This window comes from Drosophila montana, unplaced genomic scaffold (assembly GCF_035044405.1).
Source record: "Drosophila montana isolate Dmon_TW-CO22-7 unplaced genomic scaffold, ASM3504440v1 contig_3633_1, whole genome shotgun sequence".
Lineage (NCBI taxonomy): Eukaryota > Metazoa > Arthropoda > Insecta > Diptera > Drosophilidae > Drosophila > Drosophila montana.
In genome coordinates this window covers 146,689-168,328 of record NW_026998518.1, presented here as the reverse complement: position 1 = coordinate 168,328, position 21,640 = coordinate 146,689, and the positions used below count along the sequence as shown (strand labels likewise).

Genomic DNA, 21,640 nt, shown 5'->3' with positions numbered 1-21,640 from the left:
TTAGATTGCATATCAAACCAAATAAAATATATTAATTTTAACAAATATTTTTTAGAAAACTTTCTTCTAAGTAATATATATATTTTAGACATTTTTGTAACATTCTTGAATTATTCTTTTGAATTATATTGAGATGCTACTCGAAAAAAGATTTTATTGGTCAACAGACTAAAATCATAAAACAACTGAAGTTCCAAAGATCTCAAAATCGAATCCTTTTTAATGCGGCATGCAGAGAGCCCATTCTGAAGCATTGTAGAGTATCAGACAGCACAGAATTACCCCCCTGTAAGGGCATAAGAACAATGCAAGGCTAAGACACTTCCGACTAATCGATGATCAGTTAGTCAGTCATCAAGTTTAATTAAAATAATTGAGTTAGTGCAGCTGCTGCAAGCAGCTACTGTAGCTGCATCATTTTCTAAATTGCACTGGGGAACAACAGCAATAAAGGTAAACAAAACAATTACATTAAACAATCATACCCACAGATACACACAAATACAAGCGCAAACACACACACGTGTGTGCGAATTATATATATATATGTATGCATATAATCCAATGATATTTCGAGTTAATTTGTTTATTTGCATGGCGCAGCGACTGGCTGCAACAATTGTTGCTGTTGTTGCTATCGGTGGCAATCATTAAAATTTAAACAAATAAATAAATAAGCCACATGCCAATTTGGCCAAATGCAGCTGCCAATGTTTCACATTGAATTACCAGCAACTCAATGGCTTTGCTCACTTTGTCCATATTATTTTATTTTAATTTACCCTTGCCGAGAGTATTAAGATTTTGTCATGCATTGTGTAACGCATGAAAGGAGACGCCTTCGATTCCCTTTGATTGATTCGTATCACCAGCCGAGTCAATAATTCTTGTATGAAATCTCTCTCTCTCCTTCTAAGCCTCTGTTTCTCTCTGTCTTTCTCTCTCTCTATTTTCCTGTCTCTATCACATAGAAAGAGATGCCTTCGTTTCCTTTTGATTCTCACTCTCTCTCTCTTTCGCTCTCACACTCTCTCTCCCTCTCCCTCTACCTCGCTCTCTTTTCCGTCTCTCTTACTATCACTTTCTATTATTTTCTTTCTTTGTTATCTGCGCTCTCAATCGCGCTAGCTTACAATATTTATTTTATTTCCACTCTCGAACGCTGGTCCCGATCGCCTTTCTATGCGATTCTCAACAACCACAAACTGGCTTAAAGTGGTAAACAAACATGTAAAAGGGTGTTCACACTTCGGCGTGTCACGAACACATTTCTTATTTTATTTTATTTTATTTCATTTTATTTCGCCGCAATTTATTTATTTACATCGCTGCCCGGCGACTTTTATTAGGCATTGTTATTATTATTATTGTGATTGTTATTGTTGTTGTTGTTTATGTTTTACGATAATTTCGCCATCGGCTGCCGCTTCACTGTCTGTGGGTGGCCACAATAATGTCAGTAATCGGCGATTATCACGTAGCCCCCGGCCAAATATCAATACCAATAATATCAATCGCAGTCAAATTCAGTCTGACAGGCCCAAAACAAGGGAGGCAAAAACCAAAACAAAAAAAAAATCAAATAAAAACGCAGTTCAGGCAGTAAATCTCATTAAAATTTAAATCAAAATTAAATGTTCATCAAATGCAATAAAAATCATTGCGCGTATAATTTTTAAATTTGCTTTTACCACCTCACTGAAACGAGGCGCGTCCCAGCGCGGGCGACATCAACATGAAATTGGAGCTGGCTGTTAGAGATGAGGAAGTACATATATGAGATGCGAATATGGGCCATAACTACGCTACAGCTCGAATGTGTTTATAGACTGCACTTTTATAGTTTTTATAGCTTTGTTTTGACATTAACACAGCTTAAATATCCCATTTCATATATACATATATATATACATATATATATGCTAACAGTCATACTTTATAAATGCGCTTTCGTTGCGAGTGCAGTGACTGTAACCATTTTATTTTATTTTATTTTAAAATATCATAAAAATCAGTAAGCCCTACTTGAGATCATGAAAATCGCATAGAAAGGCGATATTTGGCAGCAAGTGAGAGCTAGAGTAAAATAACGACCGTTAAATTAAGACCAGAAAAAGAAGAAGTAGAAAAATACATTTAGTGGAAAGCTAAATGAAAGCCACGGTTCAGTGGAAGAGAGCATGCTAATAAAAGAAAGAAAGAGAGAGAAATCCAATAATAGAAAACAAAGAGATGGACAAAGGGATCACGTTAAAGAGAGAGCACAAGCCAACAATTTGAGTAACCTTTGAGAACAAGCACTTAAAACATATTTGTGAATATGAAGAAATATGTGCAAACAAATTGCAGTTTTAATTGAAAGTTCAGTTTCAGCCAAACAAACAGTTTGAAGGCAAAATGCGTGTGTGTGTGTGTGTGTATTTGAGTGTGCTGTTTGTCAATTGGTAATTTGCAGGCACTGCGGACAATTTGAAATGTTGCAGTTGAATTTGAATGAAATTTCAATTTGGTCAGTTTATCCGCATGAGCGGCCCCAATCCACAAACAGCAGTTGAACACGCCGACGGCACAATCCAGGCACAATCCTTTTGTGAGTAATATACGTATGGCTTATACGGATAGACAGATGCTTGTTTGTGTATGCCCGCGTCCTTCACAGCGCCCACAGGGATGAAGCGGGTCAACGAACGTGGCAAGCAGGCTGGCGGATGGCGGACGGCGGTCGGCGGGCTCTTCTTCATGCACTCGAAGGATAATTGAATATGACGATGATAATTTCATTTTACGCTGAATAAACACAAACTGCACATTTTGATACGACATTCAGCTCAGGCCCTGCCGGCCCTGATGCCACAATTGCACCCTGCCCTTCCCGGTTTCAGTTCTTTTGCTGTGGCAATTAAAGCAGCCCAAGCAACTGATATGCCCGACCGACCGGTTGCTGTACTTGGGGGCCACTTGTATTTAGGTTGAGGTTGAGCCAACTTAATTATGGGACAGGACGCGCGTGGTCGTTGCTGGCTGATGACCCTGCGACAAGCTTATTGTTTTCCCATTTCCACAGTGCTTTTTTCTTATAATAAATATACATAAATCATACGCATCGATTGCGACTTATCGACTCTGGCCCGGAATCCCCACGCAAAATTCCCCAGTTAAGCTCAAATATGTACCTTCCACTTGACGTCGTCGTCGTCGTCGTCGTCATTTTATTAGTCACAATTTGCGTTTTATGCGACTTCATCGTAATTATTTACAACAAAGACGGACGTGTATTTTGTGATTGAACGGACAGGTTGGTACCGGGGGCTGGGGTACTCGCAATTTCAACAGGCGGCGCTTGAATGCCAACCACGAATATACCGACTATACTAACTATATACCCACATCAAAAGCAACAACAACATCCACAACAACAACAGCAGAAGCGATGACAACTGGCAGTGCCAGCACCAGGGCCGGTGCCAGTGCCGGTGCCAGTGCCGGGGCCAGTGCCTTGTATCGGTATCTGTATCTGTGGGATTGTTGTCGCGGATTGTTGTGACTGTTGTCGTCTGAGCGCCTTATCGGCGGCGCCTCCAGAAAAAATATGTCACACGTACGCGTCAAATTTTCTCAGAAAATATAAAGCCAGCCCCAGTAAAAATAGCAGCAACAACAACAACAACAACAGAAAACAAACCGCAAATAAATACATTTGCCTGTTACGAAATATGCACTGCTCTGCACTTTAAACTGCGATATGAGCTTTCAGAACGCAGCCCCAGGGATTGTAAAATATATGTACTTATAAAGATAAAAACTCTAAATAAAACTAAATACAAGTCATATGGCATTTAACATTATTTGGCCACGAGAATTGCCGTTTAGAAAAACGTGTGTGAAACTTAAATTTTGAAGAAAAAGAACAAAAGAAATATTTCGTTACCTTTATGAAACTTTAATTTTAAAGAAAAATAACAGAAACTAAGTCTCGACACACGGATAACGGAGCATAAAGATCGAGCTACCGTGGAGACAAAATAATTGAAGACAATTCAACTTAACTCTTCATTTTTGTAGATGTACATAACAGAAAAACATTTAAAGACAATTCTTATATACTTATGCATATACACATATATGCAGAACATTTTTTGCGACACATTTTCTAAGATAGGAAAATCAATAATTTAAAAAATATATTTAATTGCCGCTGCAATTTCTTGATACCATTTTAAAAGACATATAAAACAACATGATCAAAAACCGATAAAACCTCTTCACACAATCCTAATTAGTTCGACCATAAAAATGTTTCTTATTGCTACTTAAAATTCTTGATATATATTAAAAATAATCATATTAAGCAACCTTATTAAAAAACGATAAAAAGTCTTTATATAAGTATAATAATTTCTTTGATAAGGATCGCGATACTTTCTTAAATGATTCCAATTAAAATTTAATAGACTCCAATCTAAGTATAATATTGAATTTGATTTGAAATCAATTAGAGAAAAGATAATCTTAAGGTTTTAAGCAAATTAAAAAGATTTTATTTTTTGTTGAATTAATATTTATTATATAAAAAATCTTGATATTATATTTAGATTAATAAAAATCTAAAAAAAAACGAGAAAGTAAGAAAATGCTGAGTTTGTTGAAAGTATCTTTTTGAGCGAGCTAAATTTTGATTTATTAAATTGGAAAGTTTGCCAAAACCAGAATTAAATATTTTTTATGTTTATCAGTTGTTGTCTCAATTAAAATCAATATCGTATTATGTCCATATCCATCCTTTTCTACCTATGTTTAAATTAACATATATATAACAAAGCTTAAAAATATATCCATGTTTTCAAATTAAATTTACTTTTCTTCGAGAACTTTCTAAGAAAAACTTGAAAACCTCAGCAACCCCGACAAAATAACCAGATGTCAATTTATCTCGATTCCTAGTTAAACTTAGGAAAATGTGGTCAAATATACTTAGCGAGAATTGCTCAATGCACAGCTCTGTTTAATATTGTGTATTTAAACGCACAACACTTGATGTTACACTGCTTGTACATATACATATGTACCTATGTATATACAAATAAAACACATACATAGATATACAAATGAATTTATGTGTATAATAGCATAGATTAGATCTTAGCCCTGACCAGGGCCAAGAGCAGCGGCGACGCGTTGTTTGCCTTCCGTCGCGTTTTGTCAAGTCAACGATACTGACGCCACGAAATTCCGCATAATTATTTGCACTTTGGTCGCTCGTACATTTTGTATTTTTGTTTGCATTTCGATGGCGCTGCGAATTCCACGTAACAATTGCCACAAAAAAAAAAACAAAAAAGCTACAAATTCAAAAGCAAATTTCGCTCGAAGAGCTAACGACCAAACTGAACGTTACATAAAGTAGCTCGACCCGGCCCCGATTAAACCCAAAATAAAGTGTAAAAACAGAAGTCAGAGAAAAATATGTAAATATGTACATAAATCCATGGCTGCCATAATTCTGGGTTCAATTGCATAAGCCGTTGGTCACTCGGTCACAGTGTCTGTCCGATACAAAGCTGGGCACACCAAACCCAACCACCTCGCCCCACACGTAACGCCCCTCACACACACACACACACACACACACACGCACACACTCTCTTTGCACCGCCCACCGTACGTTTGGACGTCTGGCCGTCTAGACGCGTTTAATTTGCGTAATCAAAATACAAAAAACCGACTGACAATGAGAGACAATATCAACAAAAACAAAAAAGGCGCCCGACAACAACAACAACAATAACAAACAAAGCAACAGCAACAAGAACAACAACAAATTGTGCTAACACATTGACGAATAACCGAATAACCGTCAGCAGTAACATTTTGTATAAATAATGCAAAAAATAAACGAATGAATAAAAATAAAATTAAATTGCGGCAAGTACAACAAAAGCAGGAGCAACAATTGGATTATAAATTAAAATGTGAGAAAAACGTCAACAACAAAAACAAAAACAAACAAAAGCAGGCCAAATCGGTTTGGAATAATTCCTTAACCCAATTGCAAATATTAATAATAATAATATAACGGCAAACCAAACACGTAACACGTATCTTTTAAATGTTACTCAAAACACACACACACACACACAAAGATTAAATTATTCAATAAAAAATAAGTTTGATTTTATAAATTTAAATTTAACTTAAAAGCAATTATGCCTTAAATCAAGAACGAAAATTAAACAATTAGTAAACAATTAATAAATATTTAGAATGTCAGCATAGCAACAAAATAAATTAGATTATTCTATAAAAATTTTGTTTGTGTTTAGATATATAAATTTAAACCTATCTTAAAAGCAAATATGCCTTAAGTTAGTAGGTATTAAATATTTGAACTGCCCTGGCAACAAACTAATTTTAATTATTCAATAAAAATTTAGTTTGAGCAAATATTCACCAAAATAAGAACGAAAAGACTGAGAATAAACAAATATTAAATACTTATTAAACTATTCACTAAAAAATGAGTTTGATTTGAATTTTTCAACTTAATTTTATAGCAAGTATACCTTAAATATGTAAAAATTGTATTATTAACTCTTAATACTGCCAACAGAGCAACAAAATTGATTAAATTTTTCAATAAACAATAAATTTTTAAATTTGTAATACCCTCTGCAAGAGTATCTGGTTGTCGAACACTCTAAACAATTGGTAGACTCTCGCAGCTGAAATACAATTATGAACAGACAGAGTCTGGAATTTTATAATAGTAGTGACAAGACTTGAACAAATATTGATTTATATACTTAGTATTTACACAAGTTCGAACCTTGAACTAACCATGCAGAAAATATGTTATCGGCCCAGACCCCTAATCAACTGGGTTAAAAAATAACCTTCGGACTAATACATCACCAACTAAGTATTTATAGACGGAGTGTAAAGAATGTAAGGTGTAGAAATAGTTATTATTGGAATATGGAAATTGAAAAGACTTAACATAGTTGTTACAAAATATTAAGATGGGTTTTCTATAAATAATTCGGACTGTGACATTTTGAATGATGAGCATTTCGCTGGACACATTTCAATACCGAATGACATTTGTTTTTGTTACAGTTATATTTATATATATATGTTTTTAAAGTAGCTATTTAAATGCAAGACATTTATATTTAAGTCTCAAGAAATATACTTTCACTCAGGGCACAAGCAATTTAGATCAACTTTTAACTTTCGTTGTGGGAATGACGAAACGCACCTGAACATTTAAAACCGCTTTTTGCTAAAAATACACAGATATATTTACAGATACAGATACGGATACAGGTTCATATAAATACGAAAGTAACGGTTCTCGTTGTTTATCTTTTTTTGGCGAGAATTTATTAAACTGGAACCTGGAACCTGGAGCTTCTCCCAAGCCATAGCTAGCCATGTGCAGGTGATTATCATATATCAATTTGGACTCCCGGCGCCCGAACCGTTATGTATTCCCTGCGTGTGTGGGCTCTTGGCATTGTGTAAGCACAGAAGGACTGCAACTGGGACGGAAATTGGCCGTGCAACGGGACAGGGTGGACAGGTGAGAGCTTACGAGCACTCCAAATGGGCGTGTGCTGATGAATTGCAGCGCTGCTGCTGCTGCTGCAAATGTCCCTCGCCTGATAATGACTCGCAGAGGGGAGGGGTGGGCTAAGAAGATATCCAAATGCAGCACCTAAAATACTGTCACTGGGCAGGTGCGGCGGGGGGCGGTAGCTGCAGCCAGTTGTCATGCCCATATCGTTAGCTACTTTTTTATAGTTTTTTTTTGATTTGTTCGCTTTGCTTCTCGGAATTCATTCATTAGCTGACGTCGGCAGCGCAGCCGAAAGCTGGCGTCAGACGTCACGATATCGCTGGAGCTGCGTCAGTTAGTTATATACCCTGCAATCAGGCAGGGACTGGGGTATGATAAACTCCCAATGCACTTATGTCGCACAGGCTTATGTGATGAAATTCTGTTATTTATAGAGAATAAGCAATATATCCATTGAAAAATGCCTTGAAATTTATAAAAAGATACAATTCCAAGAATTTTGTACTCAAATCAATTTACAAATTTTCTTCAAATTCTGCCAAATTCCAGGAATACTAGACTAGTTTGTTATCTTATATGCGTGCTTCATTGAAGCGTTAATATGTTTTCCTTCTTCTTCTTCGTTTTCTGATGCAAATATCAATATTCTGAAAACTCTGCCAATGTTGAAATTTCTTAGCCCTCGCAGGAAATTCTTTTTATCAAGAAAGATTATTTTTAGCCTGAATTCCTGAAATCCTTGTCCAGTACTTATTATATCAATATATTTTTCCTTCTTCTTCTTCTTTTCCTGCCAATTACGTAATTTCTCATGCTGAGCACGAATTTCTTATATGAAGAACTTGCTTTTATTCCTAAATTCCGCAAATTTTTACTTAGTACTCATTCTTATAAACGTGCTTAACTGATGCATTTGAATATGTTTCCTTCTTCTTATGCTTGCTAGATTGCTCAATTTAAGGATATTTATAGCCGAAATGATGATTGTTGTATAAAGACCAAAGTGATATGATTTTTACGCCTCTAAATTATCATTTTTATGCCTGTTGTGCTACAATAGAAAGCGACTTAGTGTGTTCACAGGGTATCATTGGGTCGACCTGGGACGATGTGTTTTTTTGTTTTTTATCAATCTCTGACGTGTGGTTGGGCCTCTGTGGGCCTACGGCTGCGGGTCGGCCTCATTAGATGCGCTCGTTTGCAGTGTGCCAAAAGAAGCGACAATACGACGTCAACTATTGTTGTTGCTGTTATTGTTGTTGCTGCAGTTGCAGTTGTTGACGTTGTGTTGTTATTGTTGTTATTCGCTGATTTGTTTTGCTTGCGTCGTTTGTTTTTGACACATTGCGCTTTGCTTTGCATTTTCGCTGCGCCCGCCGCTGCCGCCCCTTTCTCGCCGCATACTCTGCCCCTCTCCCTCGGCGCTGCTCCTCTTTTTGCCTCGCCTGTCGTTGCATCTGTGAGTAGCAGTTGCTTTTTGGTATCTGTTAGATGCACGACGCTTGCACCTTGGCACGAATCGCGCACAACAACATCATTAACTTCATTAACAAGTGCATTGCAAATGTTTATTATCTATTACGTACGTTACGTAGCTCTAGAGCGGGGATTTTTTTTGTGTTCTGCCTGCACACAAAAATATCTATTTATTCCCTAGATCCATTATGAGTACACACACATGAAAATTGTCTGAGGCCCATTAAGCCTGGGAAGCACACTAAGCCATCAGCTTAATCAGTTTTTACGCTCTCCACAGAATGGGATCCAAATTGCGATTCAGCTGTACGTACACGGTATCTTCTAGTCGATCAGTCGGACTTTTAGCTAATTTTCAGTTGGTTTTTGTTGAAATAATTTGGCGCAGCTTTTGTGTTATTATAATGAGCACGAAGGTCACGGCGTGGCAGATGCTTAAACTGGTTGGCCAAATATTGCGCTTGGAGTATCTTTAAGATACAGCTAGACACAGTTTGAGATACTTGTACTCGGGCATATGTCCAGATTTATTTATTTCAAATCTCACATTTGTCAATTTTATTTGCGTTTGCTTTCTGAATGAATAAACATGAATACAACGAATTGTGCAGTAAATTATCATATATGCCAGTTGTTGTTGGAGTTGTTTTTTATTATATTTCACAATTAACATGTTTTTAATTAGCGCATGAATTGATTTATGTCACACCATTTTTAAATTGCACATTCAATATTATTTTTATATACGATTTGTTTTTAACATTTCGCATTCGCTTTTTATAAATAAACTCACTCTGGTAATTTGAGTAAGATGCATGAGTGCCATTCATAATTAAATATTCGATCGCACACAGATGTATTCAGATTGCAGACAGCGCCTGTTGGCGGCATCAATCATGACTTTTAAACATATTCATATGCATATTTTCATACGCTTTTCGAGGGTATGATAATTATGTCACGAAATGTGATACGCAGTGAAGGAGACATCTACAGACCCAAATGGTATAAACATATATCAATTTAAGTATATATAAACATATATATCAATTGTAAAGCTAGTTGCCATGAAACTTAGCCTTAGTCTGTTGTCACTATATTATATAATTGCCATAGGAATGTTAAGTTGAAAGTCAGATTCTTGAATGAACCTTTTTTTACCCCGAACCCAATAAAAATGGGTATTTCGATATGTATGTAACAGGGAAGAGGGAAGCATCTCCCAATCCATAAAGTATGGGGTCAGCATCTATAGCCGAGCCGATCTAGCCATGTCCGTCTGCCTGTCCGTCCGTCATTCTGTCCGTCCATCCGTCCGTCTGTTCGTATGTATAAACGCAAGGATCTCAGAACCTATAAGAGCTAGTCCGCATCCTAGTTCCCTCGCAGTACGAGTGTGTTTTCGTTAATCGATAGCAAGTATCTTTCATTTGATTGAATATAACTGCAAACCCGTATAAAATCGATCTAATACACAGTGAAGACTCTCTTGAAACTCCACTTGTGCAGACACACCTCTCGGGTGGACATTTTCTTTCAAGCCATTATGAATTAGACCTTTCCTATTCTATAAGGCTGGCACTGCTCTTGAGCGAATAAAAACAACTCGAGGCTTTCTGTTCGTCTAAGAGATTTAATACTCTATCAGATGGTCACTGTCCGCCCAAGAGAGTTTTCACTGTATCATATGGCTTCCACAGCAAAATGCAGTCGGAAATATGACTACAAGGGTATTCAAGCCTCGGCACGCTTTTGTTTCGAGCTTTGTAAACTATTTAGTGTGCATTCAGTTTTACCCAAGAGTAAATATTGTTTAGGTAGTTTTTTAAAGTTATTGAATAGATTTGATTGTTATATATGTATGTCTTCCAGTTCCCAACAAAGCCCAATTTGTATTGGTATTCAATGTGGGGGAGACCACACATGTTTTTGCCGTCAAGTGCAAATGCGCTGGCAAACATTACCGAAGTAACTCGAAGTAAACTGCACTTTTCCAAGTCACTAAGTAAACACACGCCAATCCTAATTTCAATTAAGCCCGACAGCTGTTTTACTTCTTTCTTTTTTTTTTTTTTTTTTGCAACCAGCCACAGGAGGCGTTAATTTCGCATCGAGTCTGTGGCATTTCAAGTGCCTTAGTCAGCGTCCCAGTTTGAGTCCAGTGTGCGTGTGCGAGTGTGTGTGTGTTGGTGTGTGTGGTTAGTCCATTCTGCGAAACAGCTGTTAATTGCAAAATCAAATTGAGTAATTGACTGACTGGCAGATACGAGTACAGAACCATACCCAACTCAACCCAACCCAGTCCAAAGCAACGCAAACCAAACCCAACCCCAGCCCCAGCCCCAATCCCCGCCCCAGCCTTAGTCCCAGTCCCAGCAGCAGCCGCATCCGAAGCGCCAGTGTGAGCATTGTGAGTATGCTCTTTGCTCCGACGCACGCCAATAGAAAAGATTACCTCATCATCGTGATGATGAGCATTGCTCGAAATGGCAATGAGCGCACACGTTTCCAGGAAAAGCGTGCCTCAGACACCAAGTACACTGCGCTGAGTAGAGCACATATTGACTCTCCGCACAGCCAATTACAAGCAAACGCATTTTAATTTTCATCAAAAATAATCAAAACATGTGCCAAAAAACCTAAAACACCCAAACACAACACAGCACAGAGACGCAACGAAATTGATCTACACTACAATTTAATTGTATAAAAATATATATTTAAGACTTGATTAAAGAGTTGTATGAAAAGATATAAAATCGAACCAGGCGCAAATTTAAGACTAAAGAATACTCGGACCTTTAAGATATTACAGATTTTATTAAGTGCATAAATACATATACATATATAAGTATATATATATATTCTTTCAAATACTATAAACAAATACAAAGGATCGTTTGCAGTAGCCCTTAGAAAATATTTGAACCGACGAGCTCACACTTCTTAGTCCGACGCTTAAACAGCAGAGAATCGCAGGCTTTTGACGTCTCGTTCGAAATGCGTTTTTTTAACGTTTTTCCTTGCCAACTCTTAGCACCATTTGCCCCACTTAGAGCTTTCTTTAACCCTCAGTAGTAGTAACAGCTCTTACGGTTTCGTCTCTACATGGAACAGAAGTCAAGACAAACTCTTTTATATATAAATACTCCCAAATGTTGCAAAGAGTTTGACAAAGCGTTGCTTGCCATAATGCAGAGTATATTGACGCTCGTCTTTTGACAGATAAATAGAAACAATTGAACAGCATTAACAAATGTTCGGGCAGCTCTGATAAATAAATTCTGCGAATCTGTCGAGGACGCAATGTGCGAATTTTTTTTTTGTTCTTTTAATATTTTTGCTGCTATTGTTGTTTCTTTGTTTCGCGCACAAGAGTTAAAGTTGATTTTTAGAAAAATAAACATATTACGACTAAGTACTGCATATCAAAATATAATTATGTGGAGACTGAGCAGAGAGAGAGAGAGAGAGAGAGAGAGAGAGAGACAGATCAACGCACGACCTTCTCCCCCGCAACGTCAGCGAGAACAGAACAAAAACAAATTGACGTCAATAGATAGAGATAATAATCAAATTGCAATAACAACAATAACAATAACAAAACACTATACAAAAATAAATAAATAAATAGAAAACTAAAAACGTCAAACAAATTTTACACAAATGCAAATAAAAGCGTTAAAGTCCCCCCTCGAAGCAGCCCTCGAATCCAGTTGTGACGTCAGCCGTGAGGCGTTCGATTCTCGCACCATGTGTGTGCGTGTGTGGTTGTGTGTGTGTGTTGATATAGTGGTATAGGGTCCCCAAGTTTATGGTTGCAAGGTGTATTTTATGATAGGGCAAAAGCAAATACACTGAAGTTTGCTAAATATGGTTTCTGCGTACGGAGCATGATTAATAGAGCAAGCATTGGCTGTGCCACCCTATAGGAGTTGTTATAGTTTATAGGGGCGTTGCATGGGCGTTATATAAGGTTCCGGGTTTTTTACCCTGAACTCATTTTAAATGGTTAGTAAGGGGTATATTGTTTTTGTGCACGTGTATGTCACAGGCAGAAGGAAATACCTTTGAGCCCAAAAAGCATGTATATTCTTTATCAGGCCAATGAGCTGAGTCGATCTAGCCAAGTCCGACTGTCTCGAAGTGTGTCTACGTTGATCCCGGAAACTAGAAAAGGTCGAGACTCGAAATTCAAAATATATATACTTCTATACAAAGAAAGAGCTAATAATTTTTCGATAAATTCTCTGCTTTTCAGAATATAGATAAAAATCTATTTGAGATATGGTTTTTAGACAAAATCTTGTAGGATACAGACTTTAAATTTAAAAAATCTATACATACTAAGAGATCGGACTATAAGCACCGAAAATATTTAAGAACAGATTAAAAACACGTATATTAGGCACTGTATTCGGGATATTCCCTAGTCGGACACTTCCCACTTGAACTTTCTGTTTTTATCAGCAATATTTACAAAACATTGTATAAATCCCAAGTTGGAGCGGATGTCTCCACTTGCCTGCGGTTGGGCTATAGATATTCTCGGAACTGACATCTATGCGATTGCGGGTTAGCTATCATATATATATAAAAAAAAAAAAAAAAAAACCAAATACATAAAAAATGTACAACTGGCTGAACTATGCGACATATTATCGGATCAGTTTGCGATTACAATGCGGTTATGTTGGCCGTTCCTAGTATCGATTTGTTTACATAGCCCTCCAGCTGACTGAAATTCCCGGTATCATTGTCGGCAATGATAAGCTATATCAATAATATAAACATAGTTTCAGCCACACACACATTTATAAATCAATTGCAGCTTATTATATTTGCATATTTTCGTGTTCCAATTCTGTCTGAGCCAAAGCTAGAGCTACTCGTAAAGTCGATATGTTTTAATGCCCAAGAAACTCTGCACACAAGATATAATAAATATATATAATAAATATAATCTGTATGCTAACATATGGCCAGCGTTTTGGCCCAGCCCCTCGTCACACCGCACACCCATCAAATGGTGTAATGCCCCCCCCCCCCCCCTTTGTGATTTCAATGACTGATGAAATTCGCTTAGCGACATCGCTCATACGAACCGTTGTACGCCTGGCCATGCAGCGTAATTTATGTGTGCGGCTCTCATGTTTATTAAATCGTATTAAAATGTTAATGGACATGCCCCAAGTCAGCAAAATATTACCACCAATGAATGTGACGACAACGAAAACGACGACGACGCTGCCCGTCAGGTAATTATGCCTCCATTGACCCGACCACGCCCTAACGCCAGCCGTCGCAGCTTAAAGTGCATTTAGCGAATGCAAAAAGTGCCAAAGTCGAGAAAAGTAATTAAATGTCAGCCACAACAGAGCAGCAAAAGAGCCGCGTGAGTCTAAATTCATAATATGTACAACAACAATGCGAATTCTAAACGGCAGCTACCGACTAGAAAATACCCTAAACACAGCGACAAGCTGTACGATACGCACACACACACAGTTGCAGACTCCCATATTATGTATACGAAAGTAGATCTGTTTAACTTTGGTATTTATACTCCGATCTCAGGGCTTAAATTTGGAACCGAAATGATTATATATACTATAGCCCAAATCCCAAGAACAATATAAAACAATAGAACAATCTGACTATCGATTTTTATCGATTTCGTGCAAATAGTCTGAGCTATCGATAATTTAAAAAACAGGCTCGAGCTGTGTACGTCTTATGAGAATCTAACATATATTCAAAACTCTAAGTTTCTAGCTCTTACTTTCTCTCAGATTGCAAAGCTGCAATAAATACGATATCGTAATCGTTTATCGACAAACTTTTTGAGCAACTCTCAACCATAATTAATGTAATCTAATTATAATTAATCGATCCAAATGCATTTATTAGTTGTTACATACTTCGTACAAGTCTAATATACCCTCTTGCTACAGGTATCATAAAAGTTGTGCCACTTTTTTCAGTGTTCTCTACTTTTCTTTCTCTGTCTCTCTCTCTCTCTCTCACACTCTAGCTCTTTCCCTCGCTCGCTCGCTCTGTGGACTCGCATTAACTTAAATGACCATTAAAACAAATTACAAACATATTATTATTATATATCATTATTATAATAAATGCAATGGCATTTCCAAGCAAATTTTTGCACAGACAACGCATTTTACTTTACTTTTTTTGCTGTTGGCCTTTTTTATTTTTTGGCAGTGAGCAAATTGAAGGCGTGGCAGTCGCGACATTCGCAGCATGGTCGCAGAAATAAATTGGTAATAAAATGTGAAAAATAGCATCATTTAAAATATTAAAATGGCATAAATATTATAAAATAAATAAATAAAAATATCACTGCAGTGCTATCAACACCCCGGATCAGGCCCTCTATATATATATCTATATATATGTATATGTATATGTATATGTAGAACCACACCAGCTGGGCGCCGACAATGGCTGCCGCTGGCCATTCTGCATTGTGAGCCGCGAAATTACACACACTCACACACGCACGCATGCACACACATACGCGCTCATATGCATTTGTATCCATAATTCATCGCAATTCATTTAATATGATTTACAAAAGAAATAAAACTGAGCATCAGCAGATTTATTGGCATTTGCCAAGGCGAAACAGCAGAGTTGGCCCTTGGCGAAAAGACATGTGTACTACTTTGGTCAACTGAGCGAATTTTAATATATGTATATGTTTGCACACTGAGCGAAATTTAGCAGGTACATACACGCTGAAACTCTTTGGACTTTCTTGTTATTAATGTTATTCAGTAGAAAACTGAGCATGAAATCGAAATATTGTTAATATATATGATTATTTCTCATCAAATTATATTATATCAAATGATTATATGATTATAGATCGGGGTAATCTTCCAAATTTTGTAATATATTTTTAAATAGGTTTTTTTATATATAGCTTGAAAAAACCTTATTAATTTTATATCAAGGTCTTCTTCGTTCTACTATTGCAAATATTTTTCAAATATTTTCCAAATTTTTAAAATAAATTACATTTGTCCATTTTCTTAGCTGCTTGCTTATATTGCCCCACACATATGCAGAAACGCATTCTTTCACCAGGCAGCTGTCATTTCTTTTGGTGTACTTCATTTGTTTAACCCATTTGTTTGGCCAGCATCAAGCCCATTACCATAGCACTTCTACTCGCAACCCCCGGCAACCACTTCACAGCTGCAACATTTGGTTTTGTTTTTTTTTTTGTGCCTCAACAGACTCCAGGAGACGCTGCGAATTCGCCGCATGAATATTTTTCGCAATCTATTTGGTTTTATTTGTATTTATTTATATTTTTGCTAGCTGAGTTTTTACGGCTGCCGGCTGGTGGGAGTTGCCACCAATAGCAACAACAACAACAGCAACTGGCTGGCAGCCACCCGCTGCCGCATGCCCCAGCGCCATTTACTGTTTTCCCAATAAATTGTAAGTAATAAACTGGCAATTGGTTTGCTGTCTGGCCTCTGACAACGACAACGACTACGACGACAGCAGACGAGAAAGGCGGCCGCGCCCAAAGCATTTTGACTTTTACTTCCTCAATGCTGGCCTGGCCCAAAATCAAAGCCAAAGTCTGAGCAGCCGGAGACTGGCGGACGCGGACGCACTGGCACTGGCACTGGATAGCTGTCGCCAAACGTTTGCCCGTTCGCTCCCATTCGAGGCTTTCCCAGTTTGACACTCGCCAGGGCAGGACATGGGCAACGCGGCATTGGTTGTCGTCGGCAGTCGGCAGTCGACTCTTGACTCTTGAACCCGCTGTCGACTTATCGACATGTCGGAATACATGTTCTGACAGCTTTTATGGCGTGTTTACAAGGACATGATCCGCATGTAGCTTGTAGCTAACAGCTAGCCGCCAACGCCAAAGAGTAGCTGAGCCAGAGACCAGAGACCGGAGACTGAGGCGACAGTCATCACAGCCAAATCACACATACGCCCCGTGCAACGTATGTACGTCGCAGTCGCCTCTCGCCTTTCGCCTTTCCTTTATTTTTTATGGCTCTTGCCGGCGACTGCTGTTAAACAAAGTTCACATAAAATAGAATTTTATATGGCTGAAAAATGTAAATCATGTCTGACAGGGGCAGCCAAAAAAAAAAAAACAAAACCAAAAAAGAAACGAAGACAGCAGCATCCTGGACCATCCTCGCTGATTATGAACAATGTCTGAGCAATGGAATTGCCAAAAGATGTCCAATAAAATGCCAAATGCCAACCCCCGCTTGTTGCAGTCGTATGTGAATATGTTGTTAGGACGCGACTCGGGCTCAACTGGGGGGCGGAAATACAAACTGGTTTAATGTAAAAGCCTGTAGCGTCTTGTAACGCTTATGGCCGATGTGAGAAGTTGAACATTTGGCAAGTTCCTAACTGCATATCCTCGAGCTTTGAATATATGTGTGCTTAAATATTTATGAATATTTAGTGGTCGATGAATTACAAATAGGCTGGCGCTGCGAAACTGCGCGCCTTTAAGCCATAAAATCAATGAACAAACACATAAGAGGTGCTGGGCGTGGCTGACTAGGAGATATCCTGCACCTAGAGCCGGGCTGCCGTTACCAACATTGGAATATGCTTTATTTAATTGGGGGGTAATATTCGGAGGTATAGAAAGGGTAAAATACTCCTGAGCTGTATAATATATGCGGGAAGCTTCATGCTTAGCTTCATATATATAGCTCTTAAGTCTTCATTCAACAAAAATATTTATCCTTATTATGAAAATAGAAGGAAATATCGAGAAAAACTAAACTCATTCTGCTTATGGTATAAAAGAATATGCACAGTAAAAACTCTTCTAACGGACTCTTCTATTAGGCGGATCTGTCCCTCTCCATTAGGCGGACACTTCTCTGGACCCGACAAAAACTACCCGAAGGACGCAATCCGCCCAAGGAATCATACACTGTACCTAAAATTTCACTTATCAAGCTAATGTATTTTCTGAGATCCATTCGTTCACCCAGGCGAACATGGACAGGCATATAGACTCGGCTTGTCATCCTGATCTGGAATATATACAAATTAAGGTGTCAAAGGTGCTTCCTTCTGCCTGTTGCATACATTCTAACATAAGCATTAGGCCCACCTTTTACCCTTTTCAGGGCCTTTAAATCAAAGCAAACCTTCTCACATTTCCACTCAAATCCCCGAACAATCCCGGACTTTGCCTAGCTGCTTAGTTTTAGACTTTAGCTTCGTGCTCAACTCTTTCAACTGGCCTTAAAAAACTGCCCCAAACAGAAGCTACAAATATTTTAGCTTAAAATAATACAAAAATTCGACGCCAAATCGGCTGGCGAATCAAATCAAAGGAAATTGAATTGCAGGCAATACTCGATACTCGATACTTTTGTTGCTGATGATGTTGACATTGCGTGCAGCCACTGCCTGAAGCTGTGACCCGTGCTCCGTGTCCAGCTTCACTGCTGCTCCAGCCCCTGCCGCAGCCACGACTCGAACATAATGTAATTTCCAATGGCATTCCCCTAAGCAAGCGACGGGGTTTGGCAGCTGTTGAAGGGTTGAGGATGGGGAGCTTGACTTTCTGTTTGACTTAGAGGCGAGAGTTTATGGCTAGTGGATTTTCTATACTCTAATGGAGAGGGTATTATGCTTTTGTTATGAATTGTTGAACGTTTGTAAGCCCACAAGGACGAGTCGATAAGGCCGTGTCCATTTATCTGTCTGCCTCTCTTTCTTTATTATCTGCTCCCTCTCTCTCTCTCTATCTCTATCCTTCTCCCTCTCTCCCTTTCTCAGAATGTAGGCCTTTTTTACGCTCTCTCTCTGACTCTTCTATAGCCTTACAATCTTTCTTTATTTCTCAAACTCATTTTCTTCCAAATACCGCCTTTCTATGTGATTCTCATGGTTTCACACTGCCTTCTCCCTTCTAAGCCACATGTCCACTAGGGTATTTAGGCTTCGTCCTGCCGACGTTAGTGCTTTCTTTTTGGGGCGCGGTCGTCTCAACTACGCGTGCATTGACATAAGATACATTATTGCAAATTGTTTCGATTTCATAAGAAATTTTCACAACGAGGGTGTTGCTCGCTTGCTCGCAAAATGGAAAATGGAAAATCTTTGGACATTGCCGCTGTAGATGATTGCTATATGCAATCAGAGTAGCACACCCCGCATCCAGCAGCCCATTCAATACATTTTATTTTTTGTTGTGCATTTGTTTCGCTCAGCTCTTTTTTTTTTTGCTAGCTGTTTTGGCCTTTTGGCTACCACCCAAAGCCTTCAAAATCACAAGAAGAACAACAAAATCGAAGCCTTTTTGGCATTTTTCATTTAGCTAAATGAGCTGCAACTCTGGCCAGAGCCAAAGAAGCGTGGAAAATCAATGCGAATGTGGCACGGAAATAATTTGTTATCGCATTGAAAACGGATGTGATTGAAAGTGTGCACAGGAAGTACCGACTGGGATAGCGAATAATGGCGTATAATGGGGCTCAAAAGGTACATGAAAAACTGCCGAAATTGATAGAACCCAAACTGATTGCCAACAACACGAATCGAACCTTCTACAAAAGCCATTAAATAAATTGATGTGCGTAATTAATATGCTTTAAATCTGTGCATTAAACGTGAACCAAGGTGTTCAGAACTTGAATTGGAGGCGCCTTTTGGGCGGATGTATGGAAAATTGTGTGTGCTACTATTCCATGAGGGATTTAATAGAATTTAGAGCTAGACATTTTAACAAATATTTGGACTTCAATTATAATTATATATTTTAGCTTAAGCGGTTCACAGTTGTGGCACTATAGTAAAATATATATGAAGTAAACTCTTGAATGTTCGCTGTGCTTTTTTTCGTTAGCGTCTTAAGCAAAGTCTCCTGATGATGGAACCAGAAGGTTCGTCTAGCTATACAGATCTGTTTATATTTATTTATTGCATAAACTCTGCTGTTTATTGGCTATTATTTATTGAAAAAGTTAATAAACCTTCACATCAAGCCAGCCAATAAAAGTCTTCAAATGTTATTATAGAAGCTTTAAATAAGTTTTTGGTTTATACTAATAGTATTTCTTTAAAACAGCTTCAGCTTCTCACACTTGGCTAACAAAATTTTCAGCACTCTGCAGCTAAGCACTTAAGAATATTGCAACCGACTGCCTAATACTCTATCACAGTCCAGCTTGTAGCTTTAAATAGACTACCCGAAATTGTTTTTCTGATTTTGCAGTCATGTTATCTGCTCGCCAACATAAATAAAATAATAAATTAATAACAATTTCAGGTCAGCTGCGGAGCATTGTGCACCTTCACTTGTTTATCGAAATGTACAGAATATTGCTTTTGTCTAGATCTGGCAGGATCTATGTGCTGTTGCAGCCGGCCTGTCAAGCTGCTCAGCAAATATTTTGGCGGCAACATCGAAATCCACTTTAGACGTCTTGACGGCCTTGAACCATTTGGCAATTAAAACGCAACGCGGCCAGCGCCAAAATGCAATACATTCAACATACATTTGGCAATTAGGCCATTTGGCCATTTGGCCATTTGGGCAACATTTTCACAATAATTCAAAATAATTTCAAGAAACGCAAAAATTTCCACGAACATTTTTTGCACAATTCGTATAATAATATATATAAATATATATATGCTTTCATCACAGAAACATTTTTCATTGTGGACGTTTTATGTCTGGGCGTGTGGGCGTGTCGCATTGTAAAATCGAATGCAGTAAACAGCAAATTTCAGACATGTGTTAATTATTATCAAAAACAAAATACATACACGAATAAAATGAAGAAAAATTGAGAATGAAAAAAAAAACACACACACACACACACAAATATTAAATATTTTCTCAAAGAAATCATGTGGAAAATGTTGTTGCTGTGCGGCTGGCATGCAAATTTATTTCGCATAAATTGTTTTCCAGCAGCAGCAGCAGCAGCTGCCATCTGCCGTGACACATTCAATTATTGGTGACTCTGGCGAGGATTGGCGGCGCAGTCCAACAATTTTGCACCTAAAGCAATAAATTATGGCAATTAGCGTAGGTTAAGGGCATTACCAATGTGTGCCTGTGTGTGTGCCTGTGTGTGTGTGTGTGAGGGGTGTATCTTGAGCTCAGTTGCCTTTTGCATCTGCCTGCTGCTGTCTTGGCACACATTTTAGGCGTAATTGTAGCAATTTAGACGCCTGCCAGCCAGTAACATCCTTAAGGCTTCTTCAGCTTCCTGCCAACACCCCCATACCACACACAAAACCCCCCCCCCCCCCTCACTTACACTCACATTGTTTTGTAAGTTGAGAGGGCGTGAGTGGTTGGGCGATCAGCGAATGCGGCTCGCCCTGCCGCGCCTTCTATTATCACCTTGATGGGCCCCAGACGTACGCATAAAATTTTAATGAGATTGTTAGCGGCATAAAATATACACTCCATATAGTACACAGCATAGAGCAAAACCTACCCCACACTCATACACACACAGACGCACACCCGATTTTTACAGGAGTTGGGTGGCCAGGGCAACGACGATGCGGCAGGAAACGTAGCTGAAGCTAAAC

General features: G+C 38.3%; 1 long non-coding RNA gene across 5 annotated transcripts in view; it reads right to left on the bottom strand.

Annotated features, from left to right (window-relative positions):
- LOC135435559 (uncharacterized) overlaps nt 1-21,640 on the bottom strand; it is a 173,453-nt gene that overhangs the window by 104,923 nt on the left and 46,890 nt on the right. Inside the window, exon 1 of one of the 5 annotated variants that reach the window (XR_010437382.1) lies at nt 3,174-3,376. The exons of the other annotated variants lie outside the window; for them this stretch is intronic. This is a non-coding gene — a long non-coding RNA (uncharacterized LOC135435559). Of the gene's footprint in view, nt 1-3,173; nt 3,377-21,640 lie in introns of those variants that run through there. 5 annotated transcript variants of the gene reach the window in all.